Below are 26,587 nucleotides of genomic sequence, written 5' to 3'. Positions count from 1 at the left end.
AGAAGAGGCAGGAACGAAGGGTGACCTCCAGGAGCGCAGGTAGAAGCACATAGGTGGATTACATTTTGTGCAGACGATATAATCTGAAGGAAGTTGCTGACTGTAGGGTAGTGGTCGGGGAGAGTGTTGGTCGACTGCATACGATGGTGGTGTGTAGGGTGACTCTAGTGGTGGGTAGGAAGATTAAGAAGACAAAGGTAGAGCAGAGAACCATGTGATAGAAGCTGAGAAAGGAAGAATGTTGTGCGGATTTTCAGAAAAAGGTGAGACAAGCTCTCGATGGAGAAGAGAAGCTCTCGATGGAGACAAAGAGCTCCCGGAAGACTAGACTATTACAGCCAAGCTGATCAGAGAGACAGGCAGGATAATACTTAGTGTGCCCTCTGGTAGGAAAGGTGAGAAGGAGACTTGGTGGTGGAACCCCAAAATACAGGAAGTCATACAAGGAAAGAGGTTAGTGAAGAAGAAATGGAACACGTAGAGGACTGAGGGGAAGCAAAAGGAATACAATGAGATGTGACGTGGGGCAAAGGTAGAGTTGGCGAAGGATAAACAGGAGGCATATGATGACATGTACACCAGGTTGGAAACGAAAGTAAGTATTTGAACACCTGCTATCTTGCAAGTTCTCCCACTTGGAAATCACAGAGGGGTCTGAAATTTTCCTCATAGGTGCATGTCCTCCGTGAGAGAGATAATCCAAAAAGAAAAATCCAGAAATAACGGTATATGATTTTTTCACGATTTATATGTGTGATACAGCTGCAAATAAGTATTTGAAGAGAGACAGATCTTCTCTCGATCAGACAGGTTTGTGGGCTGTCGCTGAGAAACACGGAGTTTCACCTCCCTCCAAAGATTTTCTATTGGGTTCAGCTCTGGAGACTGGCTGGGCCACGTCAGAACCTTGATATGCTTCTTATGGAAGCACTCCTTGGTTTTCCTGGCTGTTTGCTTCGGGTCATTGTCATGTTGAAAGACCCAGCCACGACCTATCTCCAATGCTCTGACTGAGGGAAAAAGGTTATTCCCCCAAATCTCACAATACATGGCCGCGGTCATCATGTCCTTAATACAGTGCAGTTGTCCTGTCTCATGTGCAGAAAAACACCCCCAAAGCATGATGCTACTATCCCCATGCTTCACAGTAGACATGGTGTTCTTGGGATGGAACTCATTCATCTTCCTCCAAACACGATGAGAGGAATTATGACCAAAAAGTTCCAGTTTGGTCTCATCTGACCACAAAACATTTTCCCATGACTCATCTGTATCATCCAAATGGTCATTGACAAACTTAAGAAGGGCCTTGACATGTGCTAGTTTAAGCAGAGGAACCTTCCGTGCCATGCATGATTTCAAACCACGACGTCTTAATGTCTTACCAACAGTCACCTTAGAAACGGTGGTCCCAGCTCTTTTCAGGTCATTGGCCAAGTCCTGCCATATAGCCCTGAGCTGATTCCTCACCTTTCTAAGGATTATTGAGACCCCACGAGAGGATATCTTGCATGGGGCTCCACTCCAATTGAGATTGACCATCATGTTTAGCTTCTTCCATTTTCTAATGATTGCTCCAACAGTGGACCTTTTTTCACCAAGCTGCTTGGCAATTTGTCCGTAGCCCTTTCCAGCCATGTGGAGTTGTACAATTTTGTCTCTGGTGTCTTTTGACAGCTCTTTGGTCTTGGCCATAGTACACGGTTGGGTCTTACTGATTGTATGGTGTGGACAGGTGTCTTTATGCAGCTAAAGACCTCACACACGTGCATCCGATTCACGACAATACATGGAGTGGACGTGGACTTTTAAATGGGGACTAACAGGTCTTTGAGTGTCAGAATTGTAGCTGATAGACAGGTGTTCAAATACTTATTTGCAGCTGTATCAAATAAATCGTAAAAATAAAATCATACATTGTAATTTCTCAATTTTTCTTTTTAGATTATCTCTCTCACAGTCGAGACGCATCTACGATGTAAATTTCAGACCCCTCCATGATTTCTAAGTTGGATAACTTGAAATATAGCAGGGTGTTCAAAATTTTATTTCTTCATTGTACCTGTGGCGGTATGGAAGCAATTTGGAGAGGTGGCAGTGGAGTGTTTGATTAACTTGTTCAACAGAATTCTAGTGGGCAAGAAGTTGTCTGAAGAATGGAGGAAAAGTGTGCGAGTTCCCATTTTTAAGAACAAAGGCAATTTGCAGAGCTGTGGGAACTATTGAGGAATAAAGGAGATGAGCCACACAATGAAGTTATTGAAAACAATAGTGGAGGCTACACTAAGGACAGTATCTGTGAGTAACAGTATGGTTTCATGCCTAGAAAGAGTGTCACCAATGCTTTATTTGCCTTGACGATGCTAGTGTAAAAGTACAGAGAAGGTCAGAAGGAGTTACATGGTGTCTTTGTGGATCTAGAGAAAGCCTATGACAGAGTCGCAAGAGATGAACTGCGGTACTGCATGCGTAAATCTGGTGTGGCGGAGAAATATGTTAGAATAGTACAGGACATGTATGATGGCAGCAGAACAATGGTGATGTGTGCCTTAGGTGTGACAGAGGAATTTAAGGTGGAGGTGGGACTGCATCAGGGATCAGCTCTGATCCCCTTCCTGTTTGCAGTGGCAATGGATAGGCTTACAGATGAAGTTAGAATGGAGTCCCCTTGGACCACGATGTTCACAGATGACATTGTGATCTGCAGCGAAAGCAGAGAGCGGATGGAGGAACAATTAGAAAGATGGAGGGATGCACTGGAAAGGAGAAAAATGAAGATGAGCCGAAGTAAAACAGAACATATGTGCGTCAACGAGAGAGGTCAAGGAGGGTGAGTGAGGCCCCAGGGAAAAGAGATAGCGAGGGTGGACGACTTCAAATTGTTGGGGTCAACAATCCAGAGCAATGGTGAGTGTGGTAAGGAAGTGAAGAAATGGGTCCAAGCTGGTTGGAACAGTTGGTGGAAGGTGTCTGGTGTGTTATGTGACAGAAGAGTCTCTGCTAGGATGAAGGGCAAACTTTATCCAACAGTGGTAAAACAAGCCATGATGTTCGGATTAGGGATGCTGACACTGAAGAGACAGCAAGCAGAGGTGGATGTGGCACAAATGAAGATGTTCAGGTTCTCTCTAGAAGTGAGTAGGTTGGAAGGATTAGAAATGATCTTATTTGAGGGACAGCCAAAGTTAGATGTTTGTGAGACAAGGTTCATGAGGGCAGACTTCGATGGTTTGGACATGTTCGGAGGCGAGAGAGTGAGTCCATTGGTAGAAGGGTGCTGAGGATGAAGCTGTCAGGCAAAAGAGTGAGAGGAAGACCAAAGAGAAGGTTGAGGCATAGGCTTACATGGAAAAAAAAGATGATGTGCTTTGGCGACCCCTAACGGGAAAAACCGAAAGGAAAAGAATAGTCGCGTAATTTAGAACACGCAAAAGTGCATTCCAATGAAACATACTGAATTTAGTATTTCAAGTTAAATCCAAAGATTTATTTTTTAAATAATCCTCGCTCTTCTTTTTCTTATTCGCAGTGAATTGGCCGCTGTGTGTTTTGTGGAACGCCTTCCTGACATACCTCCCTGGTTCTATTGGTTCTTTCAAACGTTGCTCTTGCGTTTATGAACACGAAAAAGTAAGTTAGGTTACATGCGCAAGGTGTCAAGGGAGGAAACTGGTATATTACGTGACGCTCCAACTTCATTGTGAGTTTATTTTTTATACTATTATGATGATCACATCAAATACTATGGGTGAATAGTTATGTGTAACGCAAACATGTAACAGTAATGTCTCCTAAAGGTACAAACATAATAACGCTGGGATTTGTTTACATTGATGACCCTGTCGAATGCTAATATTAGCCTGTTCTACAATGTTAAATTTGACTGGGTAAGGCTTTGTCTTTTAAAGCAACTGACGAGAATAAAGTGAGCTGCTATAATGTAATAAACATTACCAAGTCCAAGCCAATACATCACTCATAGATAGATGAAACTACCGAGCTGTATTTGTCGACATCTCAAAGGCTACGTTTCCAAGTGTCATGTTGTCCAACCCATCATAGTGACAGCTATCGAGCTTTGCTATTAACCACGAAGTCTATATTTTGGCGTTTTGATTTTGGATGCTGACTGTATATTACATACTAACTGAATCAATTGACTGTACTGTATATTGCATACTGACTGAATCCAATGGAATAGCAACACAGGTTAGAATCTTTCAGACCAAGCAAGTCGATATTAATTTGCTTAGATAAAACTCAAATGATTTATTTAGAACTGGGGATCATGTTGATGCATCCTCACCATTTAAAGTGTCAGTGTGCTGGTTGCCAAGTGTGGCATGTCATGTCAGGCCATTAGATTGTTTTGAGGACTCAGTGCATAGTATGCAAAACTAAGGTGGCCACTGCACAGCAACTTTAAAAAGCATTGTCATTTTGTCACGATTCTAAATCTGAGATACAGTCACAAGAAAATGATGTTGCTGGAGTTGTGATTACAAAGATTTTTACTGTTATGATCTGACAAATGATCGTTTCAATCTTTTTTTGAGCAATTAGGACACAATTATATACACTAAATGAATAGGTAATTTAAACTGCTCTTTCTTGTGATCGGATCTATGATCGGTTGTTGTTTTTCTCTTTTTTAACTTGCTGATCAGAGAGAAAGTTGTTATTTGGTAGAATTCATAAAATATAAATCCATTCATTTTCCAATGCCCTTATCCTTACAAGGATTTCGGGAGTGCTGGAGTTTATACGAGCAATAAACGGACAGGAGGCGGGGTAAGCCCTGAACTGGTTGCCAGACAATCGCAAAGGACAAACAACAGTGATACTCACAATCACAATTTAGAGTCTCCAATTAATGGATATTTTTGGGATATGGGAAAAAAACGGTGTTCTCGGAGAAAACCCACAGAGGCACGGGGAAAACATGCAAACTCCACACAGCCGGGACTGGGATTTGAACCCCATTGTGTAGAACTGTGGAGCTAACAAGCTAACCGGTTGCACCACCGTGCCCCCATAAAATGTAAAAAAACAAACAAAATACACGTGCGGTACATCTGGAAATTTTTTTACCCACTTGTTAATGAAAGGAAAAACCCACAGTGATTACAGAAAGATGACAAGTAATAAATAAAAATGTAATGAAAATTAAAGGGTAAATCCAGTGGTTTGCATGAACAGTGTATCCAATAGGTCATGTCATATGTACCCTATTTTGACAATGTGATGTTAAATCCTCTCTCATTTAATAGTATTTTGAGAAGATTTTTATCGACAATTACGAATTTTCATGGGTGCTGCTATTTTCGCGAGTCACATGACGTACGTGGAGGATTGTGACGTGTTACGTGCCATCCCAACCGCTCAATTACATGGGACACCATTTATGCCCAGCGCTGATTTCTCGGATTTATCCTCATCTGATGAAGAAATAGCAGTACCGGTTGATCGGGAAGACAGAGGAATACTTCCATACAGATTTGAACCTGTAACTGTAATTAATGTTGAATATTCGCATGGTTCTTTGGGCGGAATGACGCGGAGTCTGACGAGGGAGCTCCAGCAGCGGGTCATGAGCTCCAGCGGCGGGCCGCGAGCCGAACTCCGGGGTCCGTTAGTCTGGCTTTGGCGGTGGCCTTGAGCCGAGCTTCGGCGGCAGCGGAAGCCTTTAGCTGAGCTCCGGTGGCGGCGGAGGCCTTTAGCCTAGCTTCGGCGTCCAAGGCTAACGGCCTCCGCCGAAGCTTGGCTAACCACCTCCGCCGCCGCCAAATCTCTGCTCACGGCCCACCGCCGGAGCTCATTCGTCAGACTCCGCGTCATTCCCGTCTGAAGAACCATCCCCAGCTGCCGGCCCAGAGCCCTGGCGCATTTGTTTACGCACTTATGTCCCGCGCATAGGCCTCCCAGTAGTTAGGCACCGCCCAAAGAACAAACCGACTAGTCAACATTTACAGCCACAGGTTCCGTCTTCCCGATCAACCGATACAGCCATTTCTTCATCAGATGAGGATAAATCCAAGAAATCAGCACTGGGCATAGATGGTGTCCCATGTAATCGAGCGTTTGGAACGGCATGTAACACGTCACATCCACGCACGTAGGTCATGTGACTCGCGAAAATGGCAGCGTAATTGTTGATAAAAATCTTCTCACTATTCAATGAGACAGGATTTAACATCACATTGTCAAAATAGAGTACATATTACATGACCTATTGGATACATTGTTCATGAAAAACACTGGATTTCCCCTTTAACTGATGGGAAAAACAGAAATTGGCTTTGAATTGTATTGTTTGAGTGAATAGAACGTCAATTTTCGAGTGGAAGTAATCTTATTGAGACAAAAATATATGTTCAACTGTACCATAAAATGCATATCTTGTTTGATGTTTTTACCAAAAAATATTTATGAATTAAAATCCACGAACTTTGACCGAGTTTCCTGTACCTGACAAACGGCCCTTTTTGTCCGGCTTGCCTCTGACATCACAACTAGGCGACTTGTGTTTGTGTCACAGCTTTATTACTCGCAGCACTGCTTGTTGACGCTGAACAAAACCAATTCATTTCGAGAATTTCTCAGTGATTGAAGCTAAAATAAATTCATAACAATGTTGGAAGAAGTGTGCGGTTCAGTTTTGTCGCAATTCAAATGACAGTGGGTCAGGTTTGTGCAAACGAGAGCAAATTTTAACAAACCCAGTCAGCAGTCTGGCATATGCAGTGAACATTTCACCCCGGAATCTTTGACTGGTGGACTCATGTTTGAGATTGGTTCTAAATGTTAAAACCTGGATCAGTGCCTACCATACAGCAAGTTCCGACAGCCGAACAGATCGGTGTTGCTAAAGGGACCAAATGCGAACTTGGATCAGCCACCGAACCTGGACACTGTCTGACAAGCTCAGAAGCGCCCCCACAGAAAGTACCAAAACTGCGAAGACCTTTGGTTAAAACACAAGTTGACGAGGTATGTTGATTATATTTCATTTCCTGAAAACTGAACAGTGTGGATATGGTTGAATAAAAGTAGCACGTCGTTCTTGGCGAAAAATATTTTACCATAGCAAACCGTTTGACCATTCTCAACTAGAAAAACAGGATAATATTGTATACAAACCTTTTAAGTTTAAAATTTAATGTCAGCTTTCCAAAATGTAAACAAAAAATGCCCGTGACTCCACCCCAAACAGCATCACAAGGAAGTACTGTATATCTGGCTATTGACAAGTCCAGCAAGCTTATGTTCTGATATATGCAGGGTGTTTAATTTTAATAAAATACTATGTCGTATTGAACAAACAGTATTGCATACTAGTCACTCACAGAACAGTTTATAACTGCAAACTAATGTCAATTCTCTTACTCGCAAATTTGTACATAGTACTTCCTTGGGAAACTTGGTTGTTGAGAAAACGAAAACTGCGACCAATACCAGCATCGTGTGGAATTATTAAATCAGTGAATTAAACTCTTTCCTTTGTTACCACATTGTCCTATGGAGATTTTATCAACATAAGCTGCTTTAAAACCTCATCCAAAGTATGAAGCAAGGGTTGATTGAAATGAATTGTGCTCTCGAGGAGACATGTTTTCACCTTATCAAAAATAATTTGTACACCATGAAATTGATTTAAATAAACTATCTATAGATTTTTTCTTATTTTATAAACTTTGAATCTTTTCTACATTAATTACAGATGTTGCAGGAACCATCTTCTGCACAAGAGGTTGACATCAAACCAGCAAATCCTGGGTCTCTATCTTTGGTACATTCCAAAAGTTACCAGACTGAAGAAATGCTTATTCATGAGAAAGAAACACATTTCTTTCAGAGCAGAGAGGATACTGCAACATGTATTTCAACCTCAGGTGGCCTAAAGTTGCTCATATTGAAAGACCAAATCAGCAATCAGTCAAAATGTGGTGAGAGAAACATTTATACACAATGTAAGCATACAGTTCAATAAAAATGCGATGATTTCAGTTCTGTGGTGTATGTTTAGTTCATATACAAACATATACATTAACATTTAACAAAGACAAAACAAAAAAATTCAGGATGGAGACCATTTCAATCCAGTCTTATCTTTGTCATCTGTCACGAATCTTAGACATCACACCAGGATGGAAGTGGCACGCGGTTATTTCTGCCTCTTCTTCTTTTCCTTTCGGCTTGTCCCGTTAGATGTCGCCACAGCGTGTCATCTTCTGCATCTTCCTCTCTAACCCCAACTGCCCTCATGTCTTCCCTCACCACATCCATAAACCTTCTCTTTGGTCTTCCTCTCGCTCTTTTGCCTGGCAGCTCCATCCTCAGCACCCTTCCACCAATATAATCACTCTCTCGCCTCTGAACATGTCCAAACCATTGAAGTCTGCTCTCTCGAATCTTGTCTCCAAAACATCCAACTTTGGCTGTCCCTCTAATGAGCTCATTTCTAATCCTATCCAACCTGCTCACTCCGAGCGAGAACCTCAACATCTTCATTTCTGCTACCTTGAGTTCTGCTTCGTGTTGTTTCTTCAGTGCCACCGTCTCTAATCCGTACATCATGGCCGGCCTCACCACTGTTTTTGTAAACTTTGCCCTTCATCCTAGCAGAGACTCACATAACACAACACACCAGACACCTTTTGCCAGCTGTTCCAACCTGCTTGGACCCGTTTCTTCACTTCCTTACCACACTGACCATTGTTCTGGATTGTTGACCCTAAATATTTGAAGTCCTCCACCCTCGCTATCTCTTCTCACTGTAGCCTCACTCTTCCTCCTCCACCTTTCTCATTCACGCACATATATTCTGTTTTACTAAGGCTAATCTTCATTCCTCTCTTTTCCAGTGCATGTCTCCATCTTTACAGTCAGTAATCTCCTTCAGATTACATCGTCTGCACAAAATATAATCCACCTGCGTGCCTCTACCTCTGCTCTTGTAGGTCACTATATGTTCCTCCCTCTTCTGGAAATAAGTGTTCACTACAGCCATCTCCATCCTTTTTGCAAAGTCCACCACCATCTGTCCCTCAAAGTTCCTTTCCTGGATGCCATACTTACCCATCACTTCTTTATCGCCCCTGTTTCCTTTACCAATATGTCCATTACAATCTGCACCAATCACAACTCTCTCGCTGTCTGGGATGCTCAGAACTACTTCATCTCGTTCCTTCCAGAATTTCTTTTAACTCTAGGTCACATCCTACCTGTGGGGCATAGCCGCTAACCACATTATACATAACACCCTCAATTTCAAATTTTAGTCTCATCACTCGATGTGATACTCTTTTCACCTTCAAGACATTCTTAGCTAGCTCTTCCTTTAAAATAACCCCTACTCAATTTCTCTTCCCATCTACTCCGTGGTAGAATAATTTAAACCCCGCTCCTAAACTTCTAGCCTTACTACCTTTCCACCTGCTCTCTTGGATGCACAGAATATCAACCTTTCTCCTCATCATCATGTCAACCAACTCCTGAGCTTTTCCTGTCATAGTCCCTACACTCAGTTGTAGGCTCTGTGCATTCCTCCTTTTCTTGTGACGTTGGATCCAATTTCCTCCTCTTCTTTGTCTTCGACCCACAGTAGCTGAATTTCCACCGACGCCCTGCAGGTTAGCAGTGCCGGGGGCGGGCATTGTTAACCCGGGCCACGACCGATTCGGTATGGGATTCTTTAGATGAACGCTCATATTTGTTTGGCACAGTTTTTACGCCGGGTGACCTTCCTGACGCAACCCTCTGCATTTATCCGGGCTTGGGACCGTCCTACAGATTGCACTGGTTTATGCCCCCATCGGGCTGTATTACTGATTACTTTTATTCGGTTATTTCTGGCTACAATTCCCCAACACCATCTCATAAGATGTCTAAAAGCAGGATGGACTTGAAAGGAAGAAGATATACTCAGATGACAATGTTCCAGAATGGAACTCTGTTTGAACAAGCATTGATTGGACCAATGCTGCTTTTAGCAGGAACAATAATCAAATAAATAATTCTTTATATTAAAAAATCTGAATACAAATTGCAAAATTCTGGGCTGATTAGGAGAAATATTAATATTAATAAATTTTAAAACAGCTCTTACTCATGTGGAAAATCCAGTTGCTGCCGATACTGTTGCCTGAATTGGAGAGAGGCAACCTCAAGTACCCATGGGTTCAGACAGCGCACAATAAGCACTGGGGCACCCCATGGTTGTGCCCTCTACCCTCTGGTCGTTTTATCTCTACATGAACAACTGCACCTCGTGGTATACGACTGTCAAACTCGTGAAGGTCGCAGATGACACCACGGTCATCGGCCTCATCAAAGACGGCGACGAGTCTGCGTATTGACAGGAAGTGGCGAGACTGGAGCTTTTTGGTGTGGTCAACACAACCTTTCGTTGAACACTCGAAAGACTGTGGAGATGATTACGGACTTCAGCAGGCATCCTTCACCACAGCTGCCCTTGAAGCTGTCTAACTGGCTTGTGTCAACTGTCGAGACATTCAATTTCTCGGGAATTACAGTCTCAGAGGACTTGAAGTGGTGGACAAACAACACCTCCATCCTCAAAAAAGCCCAGCAAAGGATGTACTTCTTGCGGCTTCCAAGGAAGCACAGCCTGTCACAAGAGCTGGTGAGACCGTTCTCCACAGCGGTTATCGAATCACTACTGTGTACCGCCATCACAGTCTGGTTTGGAGCCGCCAGCCAGTCAAAACGGCTGAACGGATTATTGGCACTGCGCTACCCACTATTGAAGACTTGCACCCAACGCGAACCAGGTCCAGAGCAGGCAGGATCCTCTCGGACCCTCAACATCCTGGCCACCAGCTCTTCCAGCTTCTTCCATCGGGAAAACGATACAGATCAATGAAAGTCAAAACTAGCAGGTATTCGAACATTTTTTTCCCCTCTGGAAATTAAGTCATTCAATTCAGTAAACCTATTATTTTTCTGCCTTGTCCCATGTTCGGACACTCACTCACACCCTGCAGGTCCAGTCAGTATGAGTAATATATCTATATAAAATATTATATTTATTTATTTTACTATATTTATTTTGCAGACTGCACGATTCATCACTAAAACCGCCCCCTTTGCACAATTGACATTTTTAACCTACTCATCTATATAGATTTCACATCTTACACGTCTTATAAGGAATAATTCCTATAAACAGAAATGTCTCTTGTTCTTTGTCCTTGTTGCTATGTTGTTCCTTGTTCTCTGTTTTCTGTTCTGTGTGTCGTACCAGGGCAGCACCGACTGCTGGAGAAAAATTCCTTGTGTGTTCTACACACTTGGCCTTTAAAGCTGATTCTGAAATGCTTATCAGTCAGTATTTCCAACACAAATGATGTATTCCTTGGCTCTGACCTTTGTCTGGATTTGAACGTGTGTTCAGTCGAATTGGCTCAAAATGATAACCTTTAACGCCTTTATAGAGCTCGTATTCTTCACGGTCTTCATGGGACCTTTCAGAATTGTTCATCGTTCAAAGTATTGGAAACTCATCATCCTCACATTGGTGTCGAATGGTTCCCATATTTCTGTTCGTTCTGACATCATGTCGTGATTTTCTGCTGTGTGGGGATTCAGGAATGTGCAATAATTTTTTGCTGAGAAGCAAAAATTACAAATGTCCATCCATCCATCCATCCATCCATCCATTTTCTACCACTTCTCTGGGTAGGGGCGCGCGGGAAGAAGCTTTAGCAGGGATACCCAGCCAGTAATTCCATCTCTTCTGGAGGGATCCCGAGGAGTTCCCAGGACTGCCGAGAGACATAGTCTCTCCAGTATGTCCTGGGTCGTCCCCGGGTCTCATTCTGGTGGGACATGCCCAGAACACCTCACTGGGGGAGGCGTCCGGGAGGCATCCGGATCAGATGCCCCAGCAACCTCATCTGGCTCCTCTCAATGCAGAGGACCAGTGGCTCGACACTGAGCCCCTCTCGGATGACCAAGCTTCTGATCCTATCTTTAAGGGAGAGCCCGGACACCCTGCAGAGGAAACTCATTTCGGCTGCTTGTACCCGGGATCTTGTTCTTTCGGTCACAACCCACAATTAGTGCCCATAGGTGAGGGTAGGGACATAGATCGACTGGTAAATTAAGACCTTCACCTTTCGGCTTAGCTCCCTCTTTACCACAATGGACCGATACAAAGTCCACATCACTGCAGACTGTGCACTGATCCTTCTGTCGATCTCCCGCTCCATTCTTACCTCACTCATGAACAAGACCCCAAGATACTTGAACTCCTCCATTTGGGACAGGATATATCCCCGACCCGGAGAGGGAATGTCACCCTTTTGCGACTGAGGACCGTGGTCTCAGATTTGGAGGTGCGGATTCTCATCCCAGCCGCTTCACACTTTGCTGCATACCGCTCCAGTGAGAGTTGGCGATCACGGCTTGATGAAGCCAACAGAACAACATCATCTGCAAAGAGCAGACATGTTATGCTGAGGCCACCAAACCACTAACCATACATAACCACACACTCTACGCCTCGGCTGAAAAACACAATCGGTGACAAAGGGCAGCCTTGGCGGAGGCCAACTCTTACCGGAAACCAGTCTGACTTATTGTCGGCAATGTGGACCAAATTCTTGACAGCGGTCGTACACGCATTGAACAGTCCGTATCAGGGGGTTCGGTACCTCATACTCCCGAAGAACCCCCCCCCCCCCCAAAAAAAAAAAAAGACTACTTGAGGGAAACGTTCGAACGCCTTCTCCAAGTTCACAAAACACATGTAGAATGGTTGGGTGAACTCCCATGCACACACTTAAGGATCCTGCTGAGGGTGTGGAGCTGGTCCATTGTTCCACAGCCAGGACGAAAACCACATTGCCCCTCCTGAATCACAGATTTGACCTCCCGATGGACCGACCCTCTTCTCCAGCACCCCTGAATAGATCTTACCAGTTGGGCTGAGGTGCCTTATCGGGGACTCATCCTCTTCTTAAAAAGGGAGACCACCTCCCAAGTCTGTTCCAGAGGCACTGTCCCCAATTTTCATGCGATGTTGCAGAAGTGTCAACCAGGACAGCCCCATGTCAGGTTTACCAATTAGACAGTCATTAAACAGGACAAAAGTAAGCAAAGACACCAGTTCAAGTTTGAAAGCTCGCGAGAAGAGAGGAGAGGAATGGTCTCATACAATTCACCACTGCACTCTCTTCATTATCCTTTCCTCAGCATCTCCATTTATTTAGTTTCAAACACCCCTTATTTACATGAATGTTACAAAAAGGAGACAAGTGAGCAAAACATAGTTGGAAACAAAGTGTACTTGTGTGTGTGTGTGTGGTGTGTGTGTGTGTGTGTGTGTGTGTGTGTGTAAGATTTCTGAGTACATGTGTGGTCATCATTTCTTTAGCAGACAACAGGTGCTACTTGTTCTAACAGTTCTGATGATTAGATGTTCTTGTTCTTGTGATATCTCCTGCTAAGCGGTTGCCACGTTATCTAGAGCAGAGCCAAGCATTTCTTTATTGGAAGCAGATGTATGATAATTACATTCACAATTATTCCTACATTTCCCCCCTGTTTATCCCACATTTCCTACCATGTTATCGAGAACAGAGCAGAGCATTCTTCATTGCAGGTAGAAACAGTTACTTAATTGGAGGAGAGCAAATCATTCTTCATTGCAGACAATAACTTTCTTAATTGTAGCAGAGAAAAGCATTCTTCATTGCAGGCAGGAGGAGTTACTTAATTACATTTACAATTATTCCTACCTTATCCCCCTGTTTATCATTTTTTTCCTCAAATCCTCACATCATCTAATACAGGGGTGCTCAATGCGTCAATCATGATCGACCGGTCTTGTTCGATCGCTGTACGACATGCCAAAAAAAAACCAAAAAAAAAGATGTCAGCCAACGTTCCCTCAAAACTGCGCTCGTGCACAATTGTGCACCGCTGATGCAGTCTCTTCGCAGATATTCTGCGTTGCGCGCGATAACCAAAAAAAAAAATCCAATTCAAATTGAAAGTATAACATATAGCTATTAAGTTTGTGGCATTTTGCAATGTGATTCAATGAGTGAGGGATGACTGGTTGTTATATCCAATGGCACAATTTGCATACGTACTGGAAAAACTGAAAAGAAAAAGCCACTGGTTTCTTTTAGGCAGCACACACAACTTTTTCTAACGACCGCTGCTCCGCCACACTTTTTTTCCTAATTTACCTAACACCCCCCACCCCCCTCCAAAGATGTACACTCATAATTACAAATGCTACAGTAATTACGCAGCCCATCAATGTGTGTGTGTTTTTTTTTTAATGACAGCGTCCGCCACCGCTGCTTTAGTGAGCAAACAGTTTGTGCAATGTAGAGCAAAGACGAGCTATACATGCTGCTTATGTTTACTTTCGATATTAATGGAGACTGTTAAAAAAGAAATTCTGTTGTTTTAAGATGCAATGACTGTCAGAGGATGTGAATAATCAAAGAATAATTGGTTAAACTGGACGAGATTTTCTCTTTTCCGAGTGCGAAAGGTCTGATCTGAAGACAAAGTAGAAAGTGCAGGATGAGATGGTGTGTAATTTTAAAATTCCACCATGGCACAGCCTGATCCAGGATGAAAGCACAGAAAATTCAGTGCACAAAAAGCTAATTCTGTATTTTAAATATAAGAGGCAACATAATCACCCCCCCATCGGGAGCTCGAAAGAGGCTGGCTGCTTGAAAAGTAGATCTTGGGGTAAAAAAGTCTGGGCACCCTTAATCTAATAGATCACCCTTTCGGCTTTATGCTACAGAATCATATTGATTAAAACATAGTTACACTCATAGGAAAATATAGCTCTAATCACTTGTAATCTATTGGATCAGAGAACAGGTTTAGAAGAGAAGTCATCACGCCATCATCGTGGTCAACAATATCACTATTACCCTGTTGTGCCAGGTGTGGATATATTTCGGCCAATTTTGAATTTGTCGGGGCAATAGCAGTGGTTTATAAGTTGGTTAAGTAATGCCCTTATGCAGGGAATACAACAACATCCACACAATATACAGTGAAGAAAATAAGTATTTGAACAACCTACTATATTGCAAGTTCTCCCACTTAGAAATCATGAAGGGGTCTGAAATTTCATCGTAGATGCATGTCCACTGTGAGAGAGATAATCTAAAAAGAAAAATCCAGAAATCACAATGCATAATTTTTTACCGATTTATTTGTGTGATGTAGCTGCACTGCTAACCTGCAGGGCGTCGGTGGAAATTCAGCTACTGTGGGTCGAAGACAAAGAAGAGGAGGAAACCGGATCCAGCGTCAGAAGAAAAAAAGGAATGCACAGAGCCTACAACTGAGTGTAGGGACTTTGAATGTTGGGACTATGACAGGAAAAGCTCAGGAGTTGGTTGACATGATGATTAGGAGAAAGGTTGATATTCTGTGCATCCAAGAGAGCAGGTGGAAAGGTAGTAAGGCTAGAAGTTTGGGAGCAGGGTTTAAATTATTCTACCACGGAGTAGATGGGAAGAGAAATGGAGTAGGGGTTATTTTAAAGGAAGAGCTGGCTAAGAATGTCTTGGAGGTGAAAAGAGTATCAGATCGAGTGATGAGACTAAAATTTGAAATTGAGGGTGTTATGTATAATGTGGTTCGCGGCTATGCACCACAGGTAGGATGTGACCTAGAGTTGAAAGAGAAATTCTGGAAGGAACTAGATGAAGTAGTTCTGAGCATCCCAGACAGCGAGAGAGTTGTGATTGGTGCAGATTGTAATGGACATATTGGTAAAGGAAAGAGGGGCGATGAAGAAGTGATGGGTAAGTACGGCATCCAGGAAAGGAACTTTGAAGGGCAGATGGTGGTGGACTTTGCAAAAAGGATGGAGATGGCTGTAGTGAACACTTATTTCCAAAAGAGGGAGGAACATATAGTGACCTACAAGAGCGGCGGTAGAACCACGCAGGTAGATTATATTTTGTGCAGACGATGTAATCTGAAGGAGGTTACTGACTGTAAAGTAGTGGTAGGGGAGAGTGTAGCTCGACAGCATAGGATGGTAGTATGTAGGATGATTCTGGTGGTGGGTAGGAAGATTAAGAAGACAAAGGCAGAGCAGAGAACCATGTGTGGAAGCTGAGAAAGGAAGAATGTTGTGCGGCCTTCCGGAAAGAGGTGAGACAGGCTCTCGATGGACAACCGAAGCTCCTGGAAGACTGGACGACGACAGCCAAGATGATCAGAGAAACAGGCAGGAGAGTACTTGGTGTGTCATCTGGTAGGAAAGGGGAGAAGGAGACTTGGTGGTGGAACCCCAAAATACAGGGAGTCATACAAGGAAAGAGATTAGCGAAGAAGAAGTGGGATACTGAGAGGACTGAGGAGAGGCGAAAGGAGTACATCGAGATGCGACGTAGGGCAAAGGTAGAGGTGGCAAAGGCTAAACAAGAGGCATATGAAGACATGTACACCAGGTTGGACAAGAAAGAAGGAGAAAAGGATCTCTACAGGTTGGCCAGACAGAGGGATAGAGATGGGAAGGATGTGCAGAAGGTTAGGGTGATTAAGGATAGAGATGGAAATGTGTTGACTGGTGCCGGTAGTGTGCTAAATAGATGGAAAGAATACTTTGAGAAGTTGATGAATGAAGAAAATGAGAGAGAAGGAAGAGTTGAAGAGGCAAGAGTGAAGGACCAGGAAGTGGAAATGATTACTAAGGGGGAAGTCAGAAAGGCACTACAAAGGATGAAAAATGGAAAGGCAGTTGGTCCTGATGACATACCGGTAGAGGTATGGAAGCAATTTGGAGAGATGGCTGTGGAGTTTTTGACCAACTTATTCAACAGAATACTAGCGGGCGAAAAGATGCCTGAAGAATGGAGGAAAAGTGTTCTAGTTCCCATTTTTAAGAACAAAGGGGATGTTCAGAGCTGTGGGAACTATAGAGGAATAAAGTTGATGAGCCACACAATGAAGTTATGGGAAAGAGTAGTGGAGGCTAGACTCAGGACAGAAGTAAGTATCTGTGAGCAACAGTATGGTTTCATGCCTAGAAAGAGTACCACAGATGCATTATTTGCCTTGAGGATGCTCGTGGAAAAGTACAGAGAAGGTCAGAAGGAGCTACATTGTGTCTTTGTGGATCTAGAGAAAGCCTATGACAGAGTACCAAGAGAGGAACTGTGGTACTGCATGCGTAAGTCTGGTGTGGCAGAGAAGTATGTTAAAATAGTACAGGACATGTATGATGGCAGCAGAACAATGGTGAGGTGTGCCTTAGGTGTGACAGAGGAATTTAAGGTGGAGGTGGGACTGCATCAGGGATCAGCTCTGAGCCCCTTCCTGTTTGCAGTGGTAATGGATAGGCTGACAGATGAGGTTAGACTGGAATCCCCTTGGACCATGATGTTCGCAGATGATATTGTCATATGCAGTGAAAGCAGGGAGCATGCAGAGGAACAATTGGAAAGATGGAGACATGCACTGGAAAGGAGAGGAATGAAGATTAGCCGAAGTAAAACAGAATATATGTGCGTGAATGAGAAAAGTGGAGGGGGAAGAGTGAGGCTACAGGGAGAAGAGATAGCGAGGGTGGACGACTTCAAATATTTAGGGTCAACAATCCAGAGCAATGATGAGTTTGGTCAGGAAGTGAAGAAATGGGTCCAAGCAGGTTGGAACAGCTGGCGAAAGGTGTCTGGTGTGTTATGTGACAGAAGAGTCTCTGCTAGGATGAAGGGCAAAGTTTACAAAACAGTGGTGAGGCCGGCCATCATGTACGGATTAGAGACGGTGGCACTGAAGAAACAACAGGTGGCAGAAATGAAGATGTTGAGGTTCTCGCTCGGAGTGAGCAGGTTGGATAGGATTAGAAATGAGCTCATTAGAGGGACAGCCAAAGCTGGATGTTTTGGAGACAAGATTCGAGAGAGCAGACTTCGATGGTTTGGACATGTTCAGAGGCGAGAGAGTGAGTATATTGGTAGAAGGATGCTGAGGATGGCGCTCCCAGGCAAAAGAGCGAGAGGAAGACCAAAGAGAAGGTTTATGGATGTGGTGAGGGAAGACATGAGGGCAGTTGGGGTTAGAGAGGAAGATGCAGGAGATAGGCTAAGATGGCAAAAGATGACACGCTGTGGCGACCCCTAACGGGACAAGCCGAAAGGAAAAGAAGAAGAAGAAGAAGCTGCAAATAAGTATTTGAACACCTGAAAAAAACAATATTAATATTTGGTACAATAGGCTTTGTTTGCAATTGCAGAGGTCAAAACGTTTCCTGTAGTTAAACACCAGGTTTGTCCACACTGCAGGAGGGATTTTATCCCACTCCTCCACACAGATCTTCTCTAGATCAGACAGGTTTGTGGGCTGTCGCTGAGAAACATGGAGTTTCAACTCCCTCCAAAGATTTTCTATTGGGATTAGGTCTGGAGACTGGCTAGGCCACGCCAGAACCTTGATATGCTTGTTGCGGACCCACTCCTTCGCTTTCCTGGAGGTGTGCTTCGGGTCATTGTCATGTTGAAAGACCCAGCCACAACCCATCTTCAATGCTCTGACTAAGGGAAAGAGGTTGTTCCCCAAAATCTCACAATACATGGCTGCGTTCATCCTCTCCTTAATACAGTGCAGTCGTCCTGTCCAATGTGCAGAAAAGCACCCCCAAAGCAGCTAGAATTACCGAGATAAATATACCCTCAAAGACCTGTTAGTCCACCTTTAAAAGTCCACCTCCACTCCATGTATTATCCTGAATCAGATGCACATGTGTGAGGTCATTAGCTGCATAAAGACACCTGTCCACCCCATACAATCAGTAAGACTCAAACTTGTAACATGGTCAAGACCAAAGAGCTGTCCAAAGACACCAGAGACAGAATTGTGCAACTCCACACAGCTGGAAAGGGCTATGGAGAAATTGCCAAGCATCTTGGTTAAAAAATTTCCACTGTTGGAGCAATCATTAGAAAATGGAAGAAGCTAAACATGATGGTCAACCTCAATCGTAGTGGAGCCCCATGCAAGATATCACCTCGTGGACTACAGGACTGCACGACAGGACTTGGTCAATGACCTGAAAAGAGCTGGGACCACCGTTTCCGAGGTGACTGTTAGTAATACACTAAGACCTCATGGTTTTTAAATCATGCATGGCACGGAAGGTTCCCGTGCTTAAATCAGCACATGTCAAGGGCCGTCTTCAGGTTGCCAATGACCATTTGGATGATACAGAGGAGTCATGGGAAAATGTTTTGTGGTCAGATGAGACCAAACTGGAACTTTTTGGTCATAATTCCTCTCATCGTGTTTGGAGGAAGACGAGTGAGTTCCATCCCAAGAACACCATGCCTACTGTGAAGCATGGGGATAGTAGCATCATGCTTTGGGGGTGTTTTTCTGCACATGAGACAGGACAACTGCACTGTATTAAGGAGAGGATGACCGCGGCCATGTATTGTGAGATTTGGGGGAATAACCTTTTTCCCTTTTGTGGTCAGATGAGACCAAAATTGAACTTTTTGGTCATAATTCCACGAACCGTGTTTGGACAAAGACGAATGAGTAGTTCCATCCCCAGAACACTATGCCTACTGTGAAGCATGGATGTGGTAGCATCATGCTTTCGGGTTTTTCTGCATGGGACATAACGTCTTCACTGTATTAAGGAGAGGATGCCCTCGGCTGTGTGAGATTTTGGCGAACAACCTCTTTCCCTCACTCAGAGCATTGAGGATGTGTTGTGGGTGGGTCTTTCAACATGACAATGTCCCGAAGCATACAGCCAGGAAAACCAAGGAGTGTCTCCGTAAGAAGAATATCAAGGTTCTGGTGTGGCCTAGCCAGTCTCCAGACCTAAACCCAATAGAAAATCTGTGGAGGGAGGTGAATCTGCGCGTTTGTCAGCGACAGCCCAGAAACTTGTCTGATCGAGAAAAGATCTGTGTGGACGAGTGGGCCAAAATCCCTCCTGCAGTGTGTGCAAACCTGGTGAACAACTACAAGAAACGTTTGACGGCTGTAATTGCAAACAAAGGCTACAGTACCAAATATTAACATTGGTTTTGTTAGGTGTTTAAATACTTATCTGCAGCCGTATCACAGAAATAAATAATTTCAAAAATCATACATTGTGCTTTCTGAATTTTCATTTTTAGATTCTCTCTGACAGTGGACATGCACCTACGATGAAAATTTTAGACCCCTCCATGATTTCTAAGTGGGAGAACTTACAATATAGCAGGGTGTTCAAATGCTTATTTTTTTCACTATAATTGTACTATCCAATCTCTCCCTTTGTGGATGCTAAGAACAGTGGTGTTTCGAGTTAATGTGGAACATGAATCCCATTTTGTCGACCATTTTGTTTACAAAGTGTATTCCATTGGTACGATGTATTTGCATAATGCTTTAGGTACTGTTTGTGCATCAGGTTGTTTAGCTGGAAATATTTCCACCCATTCTGAAAGAGCATCGATGATGACGAAACAGTATTGTTTTCCTGCACGCAGTTCAATTAAATCCATTTGTATTTTCTAAAATGGATATTTAGCCTGAGGAAACTCACCACGTTTTGGACGCACATTCCCTTTTGGATTATGTCAAGCACAGGTCAAACAAACCCAACACATTTTTTTTTGCATACAAGTTAAATCCATAGGTCGTGTAACCCCTTTGTACCAGGGCTACCATTTCCTTTGTTGAGACATGAAACTTCCCATGGCTTAATATTGCTGCCCACTTAAAAAGATTTTTTGGTAGAATTGGTTTTCCATCTGTGCTGACATAAATCCCTTTTTGTAATGTAGCACCTTCATTTTTCCACATTTTTAGTTCTGCTGGTGAGCTTTGTTGTTGCATTTTGATTCGCACATCATCTGAAAGTATGTCTTTTATTTGTTACATGGTCAGCTAATCCCATAAAGCAGGGGTGTCAAACTAATTTTTCCCGCGGGCCACATTGTTGTTCCGGTTTCCCTCAGAAAGCTGTTATGACCGTGGAACAAAAATATTTAATCATCTCATCATATTTACATTATGAATTTATGAACTAGTTTTGGAATCAGAAATCATGGGTAATGTGTTTTTCAATTATTCACGTTAGGTAACACAATAATGCTTGAAACATCCCAACTTTATCATTTATGATATATGACAATTTGAAATTTTGGTTCAGATTTTTACAAGAATCATGGAAATTGACACTAGATTTGACTTCGCAAGCCACATAAAATCATGTGGTTGCCAGATCTGCCCCCGGGCCTTGAGTTTGATACCTCTGCCATGAAGGTTTTGGCTGCTGCTTCTTTTGCTCTTTTATCTGCAAATGCATTTCCTCATGATACTTTGTATTTGATCTGTGTGCTTTACATTTACATATGGCTATTTCTTTTGGTAATTGAACTGCTATGAGTAAAATTTGTAGTAGTTCTGCATATTTCACCAATTTCCCTGGAGTTGTCACCATTCTTCCATTTTTCCAGTATTGTCTGGGTAGTTTGTGATACCACTGTGAATACAGCAGCATCTGGTCTCATCTTGTTCAACACTGTCCAATAAGATGATTTTCTGTCCAGTTCAGTCGTCCCAATCCAAATCTGTTTCGTTTCTGTCCAATCAGAAACATTTCGTGTTTTCTATACAAATTGTCCCAAACGCTTCCACTCCTGTTGAGTTTGTACAATGATGTGTGTGGTGGTGTCCATTCCTTGTGTAATGCATTTAATTTGTCAGTGAGTCTTGTTCCTGCCACTGCTACTTATGTACCATCTGAGTTGAGATAATCAATCATGATTTTGGCCGGCGTGGACTGTGATAAGTTTATCTTATACTACATATTCACATGCAGTGAGTCACTTCCTATTTGAGATTGTGGTTGTTTCATCATGTCTTGAGGTGTTTGTAGCGAGAGATCTCCTGTTCCTGTGAGAGGTTTGTCTGGAATATCCAAGGTATAATAATAGACTGTCAACTGTCCTCCCAGTTATTCCTTTTTTGTTTTTACTTCTATATTTCCTGTGAGAGAGGGAAGTAAGCCCAGTCTTAGTTTGAGCAAGCCATCTCGTCCCAACAAACGTATGGGGCAGATTAAAAAGTTGCGTTTTGAGAGCATTGGTTGTGACATTTTTGATCCGAAGATGGCTTCTCTAGTCATGTGGTGGTGGGTGTTTTGTTTTTTGGGCACTCATGTGAAATGTGACCGTTTTCTCCACAACATCAGCAAATAATTTCTTTTTGATCAAACTCGCATCCCTGCCCATTACTCTTCCCCTGCCTCTTACTCTCCAGCCACGACTATCAAATGTTTTGCATAAAGCTCCTTAAATTTCTCCTTCCTTTGTCAGAAAGGTCTCAACTTTTTTTCTCATTTTGTAGCACTCTTTCTCCGGGTTGTGGTTGGTTCATGTATTGTAACAGGCTGCCAGTTGGTTTGTCAACCCAATGTATTTCAATCCATTGTTTGGTGGGATAATTTGAATTCGCATGAAGAGCATTTTTTAATTGCTCTTGATACATACTCCCTGGAGTGTGATCTTCAGGAATGCCATTGTTTTCTTTCAAACATGACATTTTGATTCTATATTCTTCAAATTGTTCATCGTTGTTTTGTTTTGCTCTTCCAATGGCAGTATAATTTCCTCTTTCTCTAAATCTAGTGCAAGTGCCCTCTATTAATCCTTGAACTCGATAATTAAGTTCCCCGCTGCTGTGAGGAAGTACTTTGTTTTTATCTTTTGGACTCCAATCTCCCCTGATGCTATGCCAATCTCCCTTCACCATTTAAGTGGTAAGACTTTCTCAAGTCTTCCATTCCCAGAACGACTTCATTCCATCAACTTTATGAGATGATACATTTTATGGCCATTTACACATCATCTTGAGTTCATTTTTTTTCTTTTCTATATTTTTCTTATTTTGTCCTGCAGATTAACTATATACAATGAAGAAAATAAGTATTTGAACACCTTACTATATTGCAAGTTCTCCCACTTAGAAATCATGGAGGGGTCTGAAATGTTCATCATTTGCATGTCCATTGTGAGAGAGATAATCTAAAAAGGAAAATCCAGTTATCACAATGTATGATTTTTTTTAAACAATTTATTTGTGTAATACAACTGCAAATAAGTATTTGAACACCTGAGAAAACCAATGATATTTGGTACAGTAGCCTTTGTTTGCAATTGCAGAGGTCAAACATTTCCTGTAGTTAAACACCAGGTTTGTGCACACTGCAGGAGGGATTTTAGCCCACTACTCTACACAGATCTTCTCTAGATCAGACATGTTTCTGGGCTTTCAGCTCCCTCCAAAGATTTTCTATTGGGTTTAGGTCTGGAGACTGGCTCGGCCACATCTGTCTTCCTCCAAACATGGTGAGTGGAATTATGACTAAAAAGTTCTATTTTGGTCTCATCTGACCACAAAACCTTCAGATCTTCTCTAGATCAGACAGGTTTGTGGGCTGTCGCTGAGAAACATGGATTTTCAACTCCCTCCAAAGATTTTCTATTGGGTTTAGGTCTGGAGATTGGCTAGGCCACGCCAGAACCTTGATATGCTTGTTGCGGAGCCACTCCTTGCTTTTCCTGGATGTGTGATTCGGATCATTGTCATGTTGAAAGACCCAGCCACAACTCATCTGCAATGCTCTGACTGAGGGAAAGAGGTTGTTCCCCAAAATCTCACAACACATGGCCGCGGTCATCCTCTCCTTAATACAGTGCAGTCGTCTTGTCCCATGTGCTGAAAAGGGCCCCCAAAGATGCTACCACCCGCATGCTTCACAGTAGGGATGGTGTTTTTGGGATGTAACTGATCATTCGTTTTCCTCCAAACATGGTTAGTGGAATTATGACCAAAAAGTTCAATTTTGTCTAGCTGATAGGTGTTAAAATACTTATTTGCAGCTGTATCACACAAATAAATCATAAAAAAATCATATTATGATTTCTGTATTTTTCTTTTTAGATTATCTCTCTCACAGAGGACATGCACCCCCGATGAAAACCCCTCCATGAATTCTAAGTGCAGGGTTCGCACGTGGCCCTAAAAGTCCCTAAAAACCCCCAAATTTTCGAAGGTGCATTTAGGGGCTCCTGAAAGTCCTTAAAAATCCGCAAATCAAGCCCCTAAAAAGGCCTTAAATTAAAAAAAATTAAAGGGAGGACCTCTACCGCCAAAATTTTTCCTAAAAAAATTTTTCTTTTATTTTAAAAAAATAGCGATGCGTCTGGCATCCCAAACAGCCGGAAATTGTCAACGGAAGTCACTGTGTTGACAACTCGTCGCCATCTTGTCGATATTCCATTGTTTGTTTCCGTGAGTAGGCTCTTCACTTCGCCTTCGTTCCGACGTAGCATAGTTCTTTCATCGATCCAACTTGTATCATGGGGAAGTGCATTTTTCAATATGCTTGGGTTGAAAGTAAGGAGTTCGGGAGCTGGGTTCGTCGAGATCCAAAAGATCGGCACATATTTTACTGCCATCTGTGCAAGCACAGTTACCAACTTGAAAAGATGGGCGTCAAAGCGCTGGAGTCGCACCAGAAAAACAGGAGACACGCTGATTTGGCGAAGACTCTCTCATCTTCCGTTAGGTAAGAATCTGTTTCTAAAATATGAAGACAGTGAAGCATCAACTTCAGGCAGTGGTACTGGCAGTGCATGCACACCTACAGTTGTCCAGTCATCGACTTCGACCAGCCGAAGTCAGGCTTTATGAACCTAGTTCAATACACGAAGACGGACTCGTTAAAGGCAGAGATCGTGTGGGCTTTAAAAGTGATCTGCAACCATTACAGTTCCAAATGAAAATAATCCGAAAGTGTTTGCAGTCATGTTCTCAGACAGTGAGATTGCTAAAAACTACCACTGTGGGGAACGGAAGACTTCGTACCTGGCTACATTTGGCATCGCTGCCCACTTTTCATCTGTACTACCTCAAAGCCAAAAAAGCCAGAATAAAGACTGACATATCTACGCTTATTGAGAAGGCTGACAGGCTGTGTGAGGAGGCAGAATAAAAGAGGAATCTGAGGTTTATCACCGAGGCCAATGCACTCAGAAGCAGAGCAAAGGACAAGAGAGCCACTTTGGCACCTCTGCAGCAACAAATAGAGGAGGCACTGGGTAGGCTCAAGGAGCTTGAGTAGGTGTGCTGAGACAGACATCAGTAGAAGTTATTTGTGTATATAGTTGCAATTGTAGTTAGAATCTGTTTTTCTGTAGACTGTTATGTGAAGACATTGACAGTGGTCATATGAATGAGAACTACCACAAGGGGCGACAGGTGATCACTGTCACAGGTACTGAGGTACTGGAACATTTGATGAACCGAGAACGGTTGATGGCACCATTGGGTGAGTCTTTTTTCCTTACTCTTGATTTCCCACAATGGCCCTAAATTTTTCGTGTCAGCACTAAATTTTTTCCGTGTTGGCCCTAAATTTTCGTGTCAGCCCCTCAGAATGCCCCTAAAAAGCCCTTAATTTTTTTTGGGTCAGACTGAGTATGAACCCTGTAAGTGGGAGAAGTTGCAATATAGCAGGGTGTTCAAATACTGTATTTTTGTGTGTGTTGAGTCGGCCAGCAAAGCCATATTGTGTTATCCATAAATTTAAATGTTTTATTTTAGAAGGACAATGGTTTTCTACAAACCTCCAGCCCTTACACATTAATTTTTGTTTCAGATGTTCTGTGTCAACTATTTTGCCATTTGTTTTTCACCTGTTGGAGTCAGTGGTTGACTTAGGATGACTATACTGACAATTACTTTCCGTTTGAGGCAAGTGGTGGAAAATTCTTACCTCTACATCCTCAAACAGTTGTCCCTCAATTTCCTGTTCAAATGAGGTAGCAAACCTCCACTCACATCGATCATTTTCTTTTTTTCCCATTACATATTTGTGCATAAAACATTTGAGGATTTGTTTGTTTACATCAGACATCTTTGGCCAAGACTTCAAAAGAAGCATCTGACTCATCTCCAATCTGAAAAATTTCCATTGTATCAAACCCGTCCTTGATGACTTGGTTCAGTTCTGATGCCTGCAGTGATCCCATCTTCCTGTCACAGCATGTCATCGTCTGTGCGAACCATGGCGTTTTTGAGGAAACATTTTTTGAATCCCAAGAGTCTTGGTTCCCTTTATTCCTCATTACTGTCAGTGCTTTGAGGGGAAAGTCCACCGTGCTAACAGCACAGCTTCTTGTCCCCGTTCTGCTACAATCTTTATAGCGTCAGGTTGCTGTCAAAATGAGAGCTCAAACTACGTAGAAATCAGTATAATGGGCACTTTTAAAAACGCGGGCATTTCAATGTGTGCCCCCCCCCCCCCTTTTTTTTTTTTTTTAAATGATCGTTCGATCGTACTACGTAGTCTTAGCTCACGTTGTTTTGCTTCCGGTTTCGGCCGGAGTGATGACACATTTCTTTCAAAAGCGGCTGCACAACTAGCCCTTGTAGTTGAAATTTTTTTTGTCTTCGTTTTAGTTAAAAGAAATTCAAGGGCAGTCGTTTCTGATGTTTAGTGCAGTAGCAACAAATATGCTACGCTAACGTTCATAAAATGCAAGCTTCCTTGCCCCCCTAA

General features: G+C 42.8%; 1 protein-coding gene across 4 annotated transcripts in view; it reads left to right on the top strand.

Annotated features, from left to right (window-relative positions):
• The first annotated feature begins 3,568 nt into the window (after positions 1–3,568).
• The window catches only part of ppip5k1a (diphosphoinositol pentakisphosphate kinase 1a), a 182,785-nt gene continuing 159,766 nt past the window's right edge, over positions 3,569–26,587 (top strand). For all 4 annotated transcript variants that reach the window (XM_061815774.1, XM_061815773.1, XM_061815772.1 and 1 more), the window contains exon 1: positions 3,569–3,700. The gene's annotated coding sequence lies outside the window, so the exon portion shown is untranslated. The remainder of the gene's footprint in view (positions 3,701–26,587) is intronic.

This window comes from Syngnathoides biaculeatus, chromosome 3 (assembly GCF_019802595.1).
Source record: "Syngnathoides biaculeatus isolate LvHL_M chromosome 3, ASM1980259v1, whole genome shotgun sequence".
Lineage (NCBI taxonomy): Eukaryota > Metazoa > Chordata > Actinopteri > Syngnathiformes > Syngnathidae > Syngnathoides > Syngnathoides biaculeatus.
This window is presented reverse-complemented; position numbering and strand designations above follow the sequence as displayed.